The sequence below is a fragment of the Salmo salar genome, unplaced genomic scaffold, assembly GCF_905237065.1.
Source record: "Salmo salar unplaced genomic scaffold, Ssal_v3.1, whole genome shotgun sequence".
Taxonomy (NCBI): domain Eukaryota; kingdom Metazoa; phylum Chordata; class Actinopteri; order Salmoniformes; family Salmonidae; genus Salmo; species Salmo salar.
This window is the reverse complement of record NW_025547354.1, coordinates 109,826-122,530: the sequence shown is the minus strand read 5'-3', so window position 1 is coordinate 122,530 and position 12,705 is coordinate 109,826. Positions and strand designations below refer to the sequence as shown.

Below are 12,705 nucleotides of genomic sequence, written 5' to 3'. Positions count from 1 at the left end.
ACACACACCTACCTCACACTCATACACACACCTTCCTCACACTCACACACACACACCTACCTCACACTCACACACACACCTACCTCACACTCATACACACACCTACCTCACACTCACACACCTACCTCACACTCACTCACACACCTACCTCACACTCACTCACACACCTACCTCACACTCACTCACACACACACCTACCTCACACTCACTCACTCACTCACTCACACACCTACCTCACACTCACTCACACACACACCTACCTCACACTCACTCATACACACACCTACCTCACACTCATACACACACCTACCTCACACTCATACACACACCTACCTCACACTCATACACACACCTACCTCACACTCACACACACACCTACCTCACACTCACTCATACACACACCTACCTCACACTCATACACACACCTACCCCCCCACCTGATGTCTCATTGGTTCTCCAGGAAGAAAGACATCAGCTGCAGCTTCATCCTCCGGTTGCCGGGGACAACGGAACCCTCAGGCTCCATGACAACAGGCCACACCCCGGGATCGTTACACCAACTATGAGGGTGACACACACACTCCTCTGTTGTCTTGTATTGGTGGGATTAACTAGTGTTGTATTGGTGGGATTAACTAGTGTTGTATTGGTGGGATTAACTAGTGTTATATTGGTGGGATTAACTACTATTTCACTGTGTTGTATTGGTGGGATTAACTGGTGTTGTATTGGTGGGATTAACTAGTGTTGTATTGGTGGGATTAACTAGTGTTATATTGGTGGGATTAACTAGTGTTATATTGGTGGGATTAACTACTATTTCACTGTGTTGTATTGGTGGGATTAACTGGTGTTGTATTGGTGGGATTAACTAGTGTTGTATTGGTGGGATTAACTAGTGTTGTATTGGTGGGATTAACTAGTGTTATATTGGTGGGATTAACTAGTGTTGTATTGGTGGGATTAACTAGTGTTGTATTGGTGGGATTAACTAGTGTTGTATTGGTGGGATTAACTAGTGTTGTATTGGTGGGATTAACTAGTGTTGTATTGGTGGGATTAACTAGTGTTGTATTGGTGGGATTAACTAGTGGAATATTGGTGGGATTAACTAGTGTTGTATTGGTGGGATTAACTAGTGTTGTATTGGTGGGATTAACTAGTGTTATATTGGTGGGATTAACTACTATTTCACTGTGTTGTATTGGTGGGATTAACTAGTGTTGTATTGGTGGGATTAACTAGTGGAATATTGGTGGGATTAACTAGTGTTGTATTGGTGGGATTAACTAGTGTTGTATTGGTGGGATTAACTAGTGTTGTATTGGTGGGATTAACTAGTGTTGTATTGGTGGGATTAACTAGTGTTGTATTGGTGGGATTAACTAGTGGAATATTGGTGGGATTAACTAGTGTTGTATTGGTGGGATTAACTAGTGTTGTATTGGTGGGATTAACTAGTGTTATATTGGTGGGATTAACTACTATTTCACTGTGTTGTATTGGTGGGATTAACTAGTGTTGTATTGGTGGGATTAACTAGTGTTGTATTGGTGGGATTAACTAGTGGAATATTGGTGGGATTAACTAGTGTTGTATTGGTGGGATTAACTAGTGTTGTATTGGTGGGATTAACTAGTGTTGTATTGGTGTGATTAACTAGTGTTGTATTGGTGTGATTAACTAGTGTTGTATTGGTGGGGTTAACTAGTGTTGTATTGGTGGGATTAACTAGAGTTGTATTGGTGGGGTTAACTAGTGTTGTATTGGTGGGGTTAACTAGTGTTGTATTGGTGGGGTTAACTAGTGTTGTATTGGTGGGATTAACTAGTGGAATATTGGTGGGATTAACTAGTGGAATATTGGTGGGATTAACTAGAGTTTCACTGTGTTGTATTGGTGGGATTAACTAGTGTTGTATTGGTGGGATTAACTAGTGTGTTACTGTGTTGTCGTGGCGACGTTGTGTTTCAGAGGAAGCGTGTGGAGGAGTCTCCGCCCCGCATCACCAGCGTCCCGAACCTCAACGCCTACGAGAGGAGCGTCCTCCTCCCCACGACTCCCCCGCCTCCCCCAACATCCCTCCCCTCCTCAACTCTGCCCTACGCCTCCTCCTCTCTCCCCGTTCCTCCCCCTCCCTCCCCCGTACTCCCAGGTCTCCCAGTTTGGAACGCAGCGGTCCTCTCTCTCGTACCGCAACTCCCCTCCCCCCTGCTCCCACCACCCCTCTCCCCCTCTGTCCGTCCCCCCTCCCCGAGGCTCGGCACGGGATTCGACGCGTCACCTCGCCCTCGCAGGAGCGCCGCCCACACCTGAACAACCGGTCAACCAGGTAACAGATACTGTATCTATGGAAACAGCACAGCCAATAGGGATGTCTGTGTTCCTTCGCAAGTGTCCCCGAAGCCCAGTGTCCTTCTACGTCTGTCCAGGAGAATATCACCCCATAGCTGTCTGTCTGTCTGTCTGTCTGTCTGTCTGTCTGTCTGTCTGTCTGTCTGTCTGTCTGTCTGTCTGTCTGTCTGTCTGTCTGTCTGTCTGTCTGTCTCTGTCTGTCTGTCTGTCTGTCTGTCTGTCGGATCTGTCTGTCCCCCAGCAGTCTAAAATGTGCTTCCTGTGTTCTCCAGGAGCCCATATTTGGAGCAGAGGGGGAGTGGCCAGGGGGCAGAGGGGCGGGACCCTCAGAGGCAGGAGTGGTACACCAAGTACTTCTCCTTCTGAACATACACACACACACACACACACACACACACACACACACACACAGCTTTAAACACACACACACACACCTGACAGACCAAAACTATGCTTTGTTCAATGCCAATGTATTGTATTATAATCTATAATATGGAATAAAGTATTTTCTATATATTTAATATTCTGTCTATGGTTTGCTGTTCCAGATCCAGGATGAACGAAGTTAGCCAGGTTAACTGTTGTTCCATCAGCTATCAGATACTGTAGGGGGGGCTGTTCCAGATCCAGGATGAATGAGTTAGCCAGGTTAACTGTTGTTCTATCAGATACTGGAGGGGGGGCTGTTCCAGATCCAGGATGAATGAGTTAGCCAGGTTAACTGTTGTTCTATCAGATACTGGAGGGGGGGGCTGTTCCAGATCCAGGATGAATGAGTTAGCCAGGTTAACTGTTGTTCTATCAGCTATCAGATACTGGAGGGGAGGGGGCTGTTCCAGATCCAGGATGAATGAGTTAGCCAGGTTAACTGTTGTTCTATCAGCTATCAGATACTATAGGGGGGGGCGCTGTTCCAGATCCAGGATGAATGAGTTAGCCAGGTTAACTGTTGTTCTATCAGCTATCAGATACTGGAGGGGAGGGGGGGCTGTTCCAGATCCAGGATAAATGAGTTAGCCAGGTTAACTGTTGTTCTATCAGATACTGGAGGGGGGGCTGTTCCAGATCCAGGATGAATGAGTTAGCCAGGTTAACTGTTGTTCCATCAGCTATCAGATACTGGAGGGGAGGGGGGCTGTTCCAGATCCAGGATAAATGAGTTAGCCAGGTTAACTGTTGTTCTATCAGATACTGGAGGGGGGGGCTGTTCCAGATCCAGGATGAATGAGTTAGCCAGGTTAACTGTTGTTCTATCAGATACTGGAGGGGGAGGGGGGGGCTGTTCCAGATCCAGGATGAATGAGTTAGCCAGGTTAACTGTTGTTCTATCAGATACTGGAGGGGGGGGGCTGTTCCAGATCCAGGATGAATGAGTTAGCCAGGTTAACTGTTGTTCTATCAGATACTGGAGGGGGGGCTGTTCCAGATCCAGGATGAATGAGTTAGCCAGGTTAACTGTTGTTCTATCAGCTATCAGATACTGGAGGGGGGGGCTGTTCCAGAACCAGGATGAATGAGTTAGCCAGGTTAACTGTTGTTCTATCAGCTATCAGATACTGGAGGGGGGGGGCTGTTCCAGATCCAGGATGAATGAGTTAGCCAGGTTAACTGTTGTTCTATCAGCTATCAGATACTGGAGGGGGAGGGGGGGCTGTTCCAGATCCAGGATGAATGAGTTAGCCAGGTTAACTGTTGTTCTATCAGCTATCAGATACTGGAGGGGAGGGGGGCTGTTCCAGATCCAGGATGAATGAGTTAGCCAGGTTAACTGTTGTTCTATCAGCTATCAGATACTATAGGGGGGGCGCTGTTCCAGATCCAGGATGAATGAGTTAGCCAGGTTAACTGTTGTTCCATCAGCTATCAGATACTGGAGGGGAGGGGGGGCTGTTCCAGATCCAGGATAAATGAGTTAGCCAGGTTAACTGTTGTTCTATCAGATACTGGAGGGGGGCTGTTCCAGATCCAGGATGAATGAGTTAGCCAGGTTAACTGTTGTTCTATCAGATACTGGAGGGGGGGGCTGTTCCAGATCCAGGATGAATGAGTTAGCCAGGTTAACTGTTGTTCTATCAGATACTGGAGGGGGGAGGGGGGGGCTGTTCCAGATCCAGGATGAATGAGTTAGCCAGGTTAACTGTTGTTCTATCAGATACTGGAGGGGGGGGGCTGTTCCAGATCCAGGATGAATGAGTTAGCCAGGTTAACTGTTGTTCTATCAGATACTGGAGGGGGGGCTGTTCCAGATCCAGGATGAATGAGTTAGCCAGGTTAACTGTTGTTCTATCAGCTATCAGATACTGGAGGGGGGGGCTGTTCCAGAACCAGGATGAATGAGTTAGCCAGGTTAACTGTTGTTCTATCAGCTATCAGATACTGGAGGGGGGGGGCTGTTCCAGATCCAGGATGAATGAGTTAGCCAGGTTAACTGTTGTTCTATCAGCTATCAGATACTGGAGGGGAGGGGGGGCTGTTCCAGATCCAGGATGAATGAGTTAGCCAGGTTAACTGTTGTTCTATCAGCTATCAGATACTGGAGGGGAGGGGGGCTGTTCCAGATCCAGGATGAATGAGTTAGCCAGGTTAACTGTTGTTCTATCAGCTATCAGATACTATAGGGGGGCGCTGTTCCAGATCCAGGATGAATGAGTTAGCCAGGTTAACTGTTGTTCTATCAGCTATCAGATACTGGAGGGGAGGGGGGCTGTTCCAGATCCAGGATAAATGAGTTAGCCAGGTTAACTGTTGTTCTATCAGATACTGGAGGGGGGGCTGTTCCAGATCCAGGATGAATGAGTTAGCCAGGTTAACTGTTGTTCCATCAGCTATCAGATACTGGAGGGGAGGGGGGCTGTTCCAGATCCAGGATAAATGAGTTAGCCAGGTTAACTGTTGTTCTATCAGATACTGGAGGGGGGGCTGTTCCAGATCCAGGATGAATGAGTTAGCCAGGTTAACTGTTGTTCTATCAGATACTGGAGGGGGGGCTGTTCCAGATCCAGGATGAATGAGTTAGCCAGGTTAACTGTTGTTCTATCAGATACTGGAGGGGGGGCTGTTCCAGATCCAGGATGAATGAGTTAGCCAGGTTAACTGTTGTTCTATCAGATACTGGAGGGGGGGCTGTTCCAGATCCAGGATGAATGAGTTAGCCAGGTTAACTGTTGTTCTATCAGATACTGGAGGGGGGGGCTGTTCCAGATCCAGGATGAATGAGTTAGCCAGGTTAACTGTTGTTCTATCAGCTATCAGATACTGGAGGGGGGCTGTTCCAGAACCAGGATGAATGAGTTAGCCAGGTTAACTGTTGTTCTATCAGCTATCAGATACTGGAGGGGGGGCTGTTCCAGATCCAGGATGAATGAGTTAGCCAGGTTAACTGTTGTTCTATCAGCTATCAGATACTGGAGGGGAGGGGGGCTGTTCCAGATCCAGGATGAATGAGTTAGCCAGGTTAACTGTTGTTCTATCAGCTATCAGATACTGTAGGGGGGGGCTGTTCCAGATCCAGGATGAATGAGTTAGCCAGGTTAACTGTTGTTCTATCAGATACTGGAGGGGGGGGGGGCTGTTCCAGATCCAGGATGAATGAGTTAGCCAGGTTAACTGTTGTTCTATCAGCTATCAGATACTGGAGGGGGAGGGGGCTGTTCCAGATCCAGGATGAATGAGTTAGCCAGGTTAACTGTTGTTCTATCAGCTATCAGATACTGGAGGGGAGGGGGGCTGTTCCAGATCCAGGATAAATTAGTTAGCCAGGTTAACTGTTGTTCTATCAGATACTGGAGGGGGGGGCTGTTCCAGATCCAGGATGAATGAGTTAGCCAGGTTAACTGTTGTTCTATCAGATACTGGAGGGGGGGCTGTTCCAGATCCAGGATGAATGAGTTAGCCAGGTTAACTGTTGTTCTATCAGATACTGGAGGGGGGGTTGGGGGGCTGTTCCAGATCCAGGATGAATGAGTTAGCCAGGTTAACTGTTGTTCTATCAGATACTGGAGGGGGGGGGCTGTTCCAGATCCAGGATGAATGAGTTAGCCAGGTTAACTGTTGTTCTATCAGATACTGGAGGGGGGGGCTGTTCCAGATCCAGGATGAATGAGTTAGCCAGGTTAACTGTTGTTCTATCAGATACTGGAGGGGGGGGGCTGTTCCAGATCCAGGATGAATGAGTTAGCCAGGTTAACTGTTGTTCTATCAGCTATCAGATACTGGAGGGGAGAGGGGGGCTGTTCCAGATCCAGGATGAATGAGTTAGCCAGGTTAACTGTTGTTCTATCAGCTATCAGATACTGGAGGGGGGGCTGTTCCAGATCCAGGATGAATGAGTTAGCCAGGTTAACTGTTGTTCTATCAGCTATCAGATACTGGAGGGGAGGGGGGCTGTTCCAGATCCAGGATGAATGAGTTAGCCAGGTTAACTGTTGTTCTATCAGCTATCAGATACTGGAGGGGGGGGGCTGGTCCAGATCCAGGATGAATGAGTTAGCCAGGTTAACTGTTGTTCTATCAGCTATCAGATACTGGAGGGGGGAGGGGGGCTGTTCCAGATCCAGGTTGAATGAGTTAGCCAGGTTAACTGTTGTTCCATCAGCTATCAGATACTGTAGGGGGGGGCTGTTCCAGATCCAGGATGAATGAGTTAGCCAGGTTAACTGTTGTTCTATCAGCTATCAGATACTATAGGGGGGCTGTTCCAGATCCAGGATGAATGAGTTAGCCAGGTTAACTGTTGTTCTATCAGCTATCAGATACTATAGGGGGGCTGTTCCAGATCCAGGATGAATGAGTTAGCCAGGTTAACTGTTGTTCTATCAGCTATCAGATACTGGAGGGGGGGCTGTTCCAGATCCAGGATGAATGATTTAGCCAGGTTAACTGTTGTTCTATCAGCGATCAGATACTGGAGGGGGAGGGGGGGCTGTTCCAGATCCAGGATGAATGAGTTAGCCAGGTTAACTGTTGTTCTATCAGCTATCAGATACTGGAGGGGAGGGGGGGCTGTTCCAGATCCAGGATGAATGAGTTAGCCAGGTTAACTGTTGTTCCATCAGCTATCAGATACTGTAGGGGGGGGCTGTTCCAGAACCAGGATGAATGAGTTAGCCAGGTTAACTGTTGTTCTATCAGCTATCAGATACTGGAGGGGGAGGGGGGGGCTGTTCCAGATCCAGGATGAATGAGTTAGCCAGGTTAACTGTTGTTCTATCAGCTATCAGATACTGGAGGGGAGGGGGGCTGTTCCAGATCCAGGATGAATGAGTTAGCCAGGTTAACTGTTGTTCCATCAGCTATCAGATACTGTAGGGGGGGCTGTTCCAGAACCAGGATGAATGAGTTAGCCAGGTTAACTGTTGTTCTATCAGCTATCAGATACTGGAGGGGGGAGGGGGGGCTGTTCCAGATCCAGGATGAATGAGTTAGCCAGGTTAACTGTTGTTCGATCAGCTATCAGATACTGGAGGGGAGGGGGGGCTGTTCCCGATCCAGGATGAATGAGTTAGCCAGGTTAACTGTTGTTCTATCAGCTATCAGATACTGGAGGGGGGGCTGTTCCAGATCCAGGATGAATGAGTTAGCCAGGTTAACTGTTGTTCCATCAGCTATCAGATACTGTAGGGGGGGGGGGGCTGTTCCAGAACCAGGATGAATGAGTTAGCCAGGTTAACTGTTGTTCTATCAGCTATCAGATACTGGAGGGGGGAGGGGGGGCTGTTCCAGATCCAGGATGAATGAGTTAGCCAGGTTAACTGTTGTTCGATCAGCTATCAGATACTGGAGGGGAGGGGGGGCTGTTCCAGATCCAGGATGAATGAGTTAGCCAGGTTAACTGTTGTTCTATCAGCTATCAGATACTGGAGGGGAGGGGGGGCTGTTCCAGATCCAGGATGAAGGAGTTAGCCAGGTTAACTGGGTTAGAGGCAGAGAATCCCAGTTGCTAATTTGTTAATCTTCTCCCCTTTTCGAGAAGAACTTTCAACAAGAAGTTAAGTTTTAAATGATGGAAATGTGTTTTGTTTTGTAGCAGCAGCGCGCTTCCTGTTTGTTAGCAATCTCTTTGAAAATAACGTGTGTGTGTGTGAAACATTGTTGCGTTTTAAAGTGGAACTGACAGAATTTTTTTTGCGTCATTAAATATTATTAATGTTCATATACATCTTTCCCAAGGTGTTCTGACAAGCGAACCAATTAGATATGAGCATTTTCACGGTGTCATAAAATTCTTAGAACGTTTGGGAATTACGTATTCGTTTGGACAATTAACAGACACTGCAGTAAATAAAACCTCAACAAAAAATATCTGTCTTGTCCGGGACCGGAGTCTACGCAGACCGGTGCATCATAGCCAATCAGAGCTACAGTAGGACTAAATGCAAATGAGCCATTTGCTACACGGACCTGTCATCATTCACTATGAACTGGACTGTGAGTTTACAGGAAGTAGGACCTGCCATCATACAGGAAGTAGGACCTGTCATCATTCACTATGAACTGGACTGTATGTTTACAGGAAGTAGGACCTGCCATCATACAGGAAGTAGGACCTGTCATCATTCACTATGAACTGGACTCTGTGTTTACAGGAAGTAGGACCTGCCATCATTCACTATGAACTGGACTGTGTGTTTACAGGAAGTAGGACCTGCCATCATACAGGAAGTAGGACCTTCCATCATTCACTATGAACTGGACTGTGTGTTTACAGGAAGTAGGACCTTCCATCATTCACTATGAACTGGACTGTGTGTTTACAGGAAGTAGGACCTGTCATCATTCACTATGAACTGGACTGTGTGTTAACAGGAAGTAGGACCTGCCATCATACAGGAAGTAGGACCTTCCATCATTCACTATGAACTGGACTGTGTGTTTACAGGAAGTAGGACCTGTCATCATTCACTATGAACTGGACTGTGTGTTTACAGGAAGTAGGACCTGCCATCATACAGGAAGTAGGACCTTCCATCATTCACTATGAACTGGACTGTGTGTTTACAGGAAGTAGAACCTGCAATCATTCACTATGAACTGAACTGTGTGTTTAAAGGAAGTAGGACCTGCCATCATACAGGAAGTAGGACCTGTCATCATTCACTATGAACTGGACTCTGTGTTTACAGGAAGTAGGACCTGTCATCATTCACTATGAACTGGACTGTGTGTTTACAGGAAGTAGGACCTGCCATCATACAGGAAGTAGGACCTTCCATCATTCACTATGAACTGGACTGTGTGTTTACAGGAAGTAGGACCTGCCATCATACAGGAAGTAGGACCTGTCATCATTCACTATGAACTGGACTCTGTGTTTACAGGAAGTAGGACCTTCCATCATTCACTATGAACTGGACTGTGTGTTTACAGGAAGTAGGGCCTGTCATCATTCACTATGAACTGGACTGTGTGTTTACAGGAAGTAGGACCTGCCATCATACAGGAAGTAGGGCCTGTCATCATTCACTATGAACTGGACTGTGTGTTTACAGGAAGTAGGACCTGCCATCATACAGGAAGTAGGACCTGTCATCATTCACTATGAACTGGACTCTGTGTTTACAGGAAGTAGGACCTGCCATCATTCACTATGAACTGGACTGTGTGTTTACAGGAAGTAGGACCTGCCATCATACAGGAAGTAGGACCTTCCATCATTCACTATGAACTGGACTGTGTGTTTACAGGAAGTAGGACCTGCCATCATTCACTATGAACTGAACTGTGTGTTTAAAGGAAGTAGGACCTGCCATCATACAGGAAGTAGGACCTGTCATCATTCACTATGAACTGGACTGTGTGTTTACAGGAAGTAGGACCTGTCATCATACAGGAAGTAGGACCTGTCATCATTCACTATGAACTGGACTGAAAAGGTAGACTCTCTCTCTCCCTCAGTTATACACATCAAAGTAAGCATGCATAATCCGAAGGATAGCTAAATATTTACCAGGAAAAATTATTCAGCAAATAACGCAAGCATTAATTGAGAATCAGGTGAACTACTGTTCTGAGGTCTGGGGAAATGCATCATCAAGTGAAGTTAGGAGGTTTGCAGATTACACAGAACAAAGCAGCAAGGATTGTTTTGGAGATGGAGATATATGGTTCTTCTGTTGCAGTCATACGCAAATGTCCTTGGTCGGTCATCAATCGACAAGATAATTGGAAAAAAACATGCTTATTTTATTTCATAATATACATCATTTAAAACGGCCAAGTTCTATTCACAACGGTAGTCAGTTGGTAAGAGACAGACATTCAGTAAATACCAGGAATAGATTGTCCGCCATCGATGCGTTATCGGAAAAGAGAAATGGGCAAAAGAACATTTCGATTTAGAGCAATAAAGAAAAATGGAATAAATTAACTGAGCAAATCAGAAACCTTCGATATATACCATTTAAACATTATTTTAAAACCATTTCAATGTAATCCATAGAAATGTTGTGGGACTACAGTAGATGAAGAATCAATCTTTTTTTTTTAGATTGAGTATTTATCGGGTCATTATGTTAGTATATTATGTATGTTTGTAATAGTTTGTTATATGTGAAAATGTGTTCGTATTATAAATTGTATTTTAATGGACTCTTGGAAGATTAGTCCAAATGGGGACTTAAAAGAGATCCAAATAAAAATCAAATCAAAAGTCTGAGATATCTACTGCAGCCCTCATCCTCCACATACAACACCCGTTCACTCCCCCCTATCTGAGATATCTACTGCAGCCCTCATCCTCCTCATACAACACCCGTTCACTCCCCCCTATCTGAGATATCTACTGCAGCCCTCATCCTCCACATACAACACCCGTTCACTCCCCCTATCTGAGATATCTACTGCAGCCCTCATCCTCCACATACAACACCCGTTCACTCCCCCCTATCTGAGATATCTACTGCAGCCCTCATCCTCCACATACAACACCCGTTCACTCCCCCCTATCTGAGATATCTACTGCAGCCCTCATCCTCCACATACAACACCCGTTCACTCCCCCTATCTGAGATATCTACTGCAGCCCCCATCCTCCCCATACAACACCCGTTCACTCCCCCCTATCTGAGATATCTACTGCAGCCCTCATCCTCCACATACAACACCCGTTCACTCCCCCCTATCTGAGATATCTACTGCAGCCCTCATCCTCCACATACAACACCCGTTCACTCCCCCCTATCTGAGATATCTACTGCAGCCCTCATCCTCCACATCCACCACCCGTTCACTCCCCCCTATCTGAGATATCTACTGCAGCCCTCATCCTCCACATCCACCACCCATTCTGCCAGTCACATTCTGTTAAATGTCCCCAAAGCACACACATCCCTGGGTCGCTCCTCTTTTCAGTTCGCTGCAGCCGGCGACTGGAAGAAGCTGCAACAAACACTCAAACTGGACAGTTTTATCTCCATCTCTTCATTCAAAGACTCAATTCATGGACAGTCTTACTGACAGTTGTGGCTGCTTTGTGTGATGTATTGTTGTCTCTACCTTCTTTGACCCTTTGTGCTGTTGTCTGGGCCCAATAATGTTTGTACCATGTTTTGTGTTGCTACCATGTTGTTGTCATGTTGTGTTGCTACCATGCTGTGTTGTCATGTTGTGTTGCTGCCTTGCTGTGTTGTCATGTTGTGTTGCTACCATGCTGTGTTGTCATGTTGTGTTGCTACCATGCTGTGTTGTCATGTTGTGTTGCTACCATGTTGTTGTCATGTTGTGTTGCTACCATGCTGTGTTGTCATGTTGTGTTGCTACCATGCTGTGTTGTCATGCTGTGTTGCTACCATGCTGTGTTGCGTTGCTACCATGTTGTTGTCATGTTGTGTTGCTACCATGCTGTGTTGCGTTGCTACCATGCTGTGTTGCGTTGCTACCATGTTGTGTTGCGTTGCTACCATGTTGTTGTCATGTTGCTACCATGCTGTGTTGTCATGCTGTGTTGCTACCATGCTGTGTTGCGTTGCTACCATGTTGTGTTTCTACCATGTTGTTGTCATGTTGTGTTGCTACCATGCTGTGTTGTCATGTTGTGTTGCTACCATGCTGTGTTGCTACCATGCTGTGTTGCGTTGCTACCATGCTGTGTTTCTACCATGCTGTGTTATCATGCTGTGTTGTGTTGCTACCATGCTGTGTTATCATGCTGTGTTGTTACCATGTTGTTGTCATGCTGTGTTGCTACCATGTTGTTGTCATGTTGTGTTGCTGCCATGCTGTGTTGTCATGTTGTGTTGCTACCATGCTGTGTTGTCATGTTGTGTTGCTACCATGCTGTGTTGTCATGTTGTGTTGCTACCATGCTGTGTTGTCATGTTGTGTTGCTACCATGCTGTGTTGTCATGTTGTGTT

At 46.4% G+C, this 12,705-nt stretch overlaps 1 long non-coding RNA gene across 1 annotated transcript; it reads left to right on the top strand.

The window, feature by feature from the left end:
* Positions 1-2,107: 2,107 nt before the first annotated feature.
* LOC123724013 (uncharacterized) lies at positions 2,108-2,876 on the top strand. Its single transcript, XR_006762842.1, has 2 exons — positions 2,108-2,332; positions 2,628-2,876. It is a non-coding gene; the product is annotated as an uncharacterized lncRNA (long non-coding RNA).
* The last annotated feature ends 9,829 nt before the right edge of the window (positions 2,877-12,705 follow it).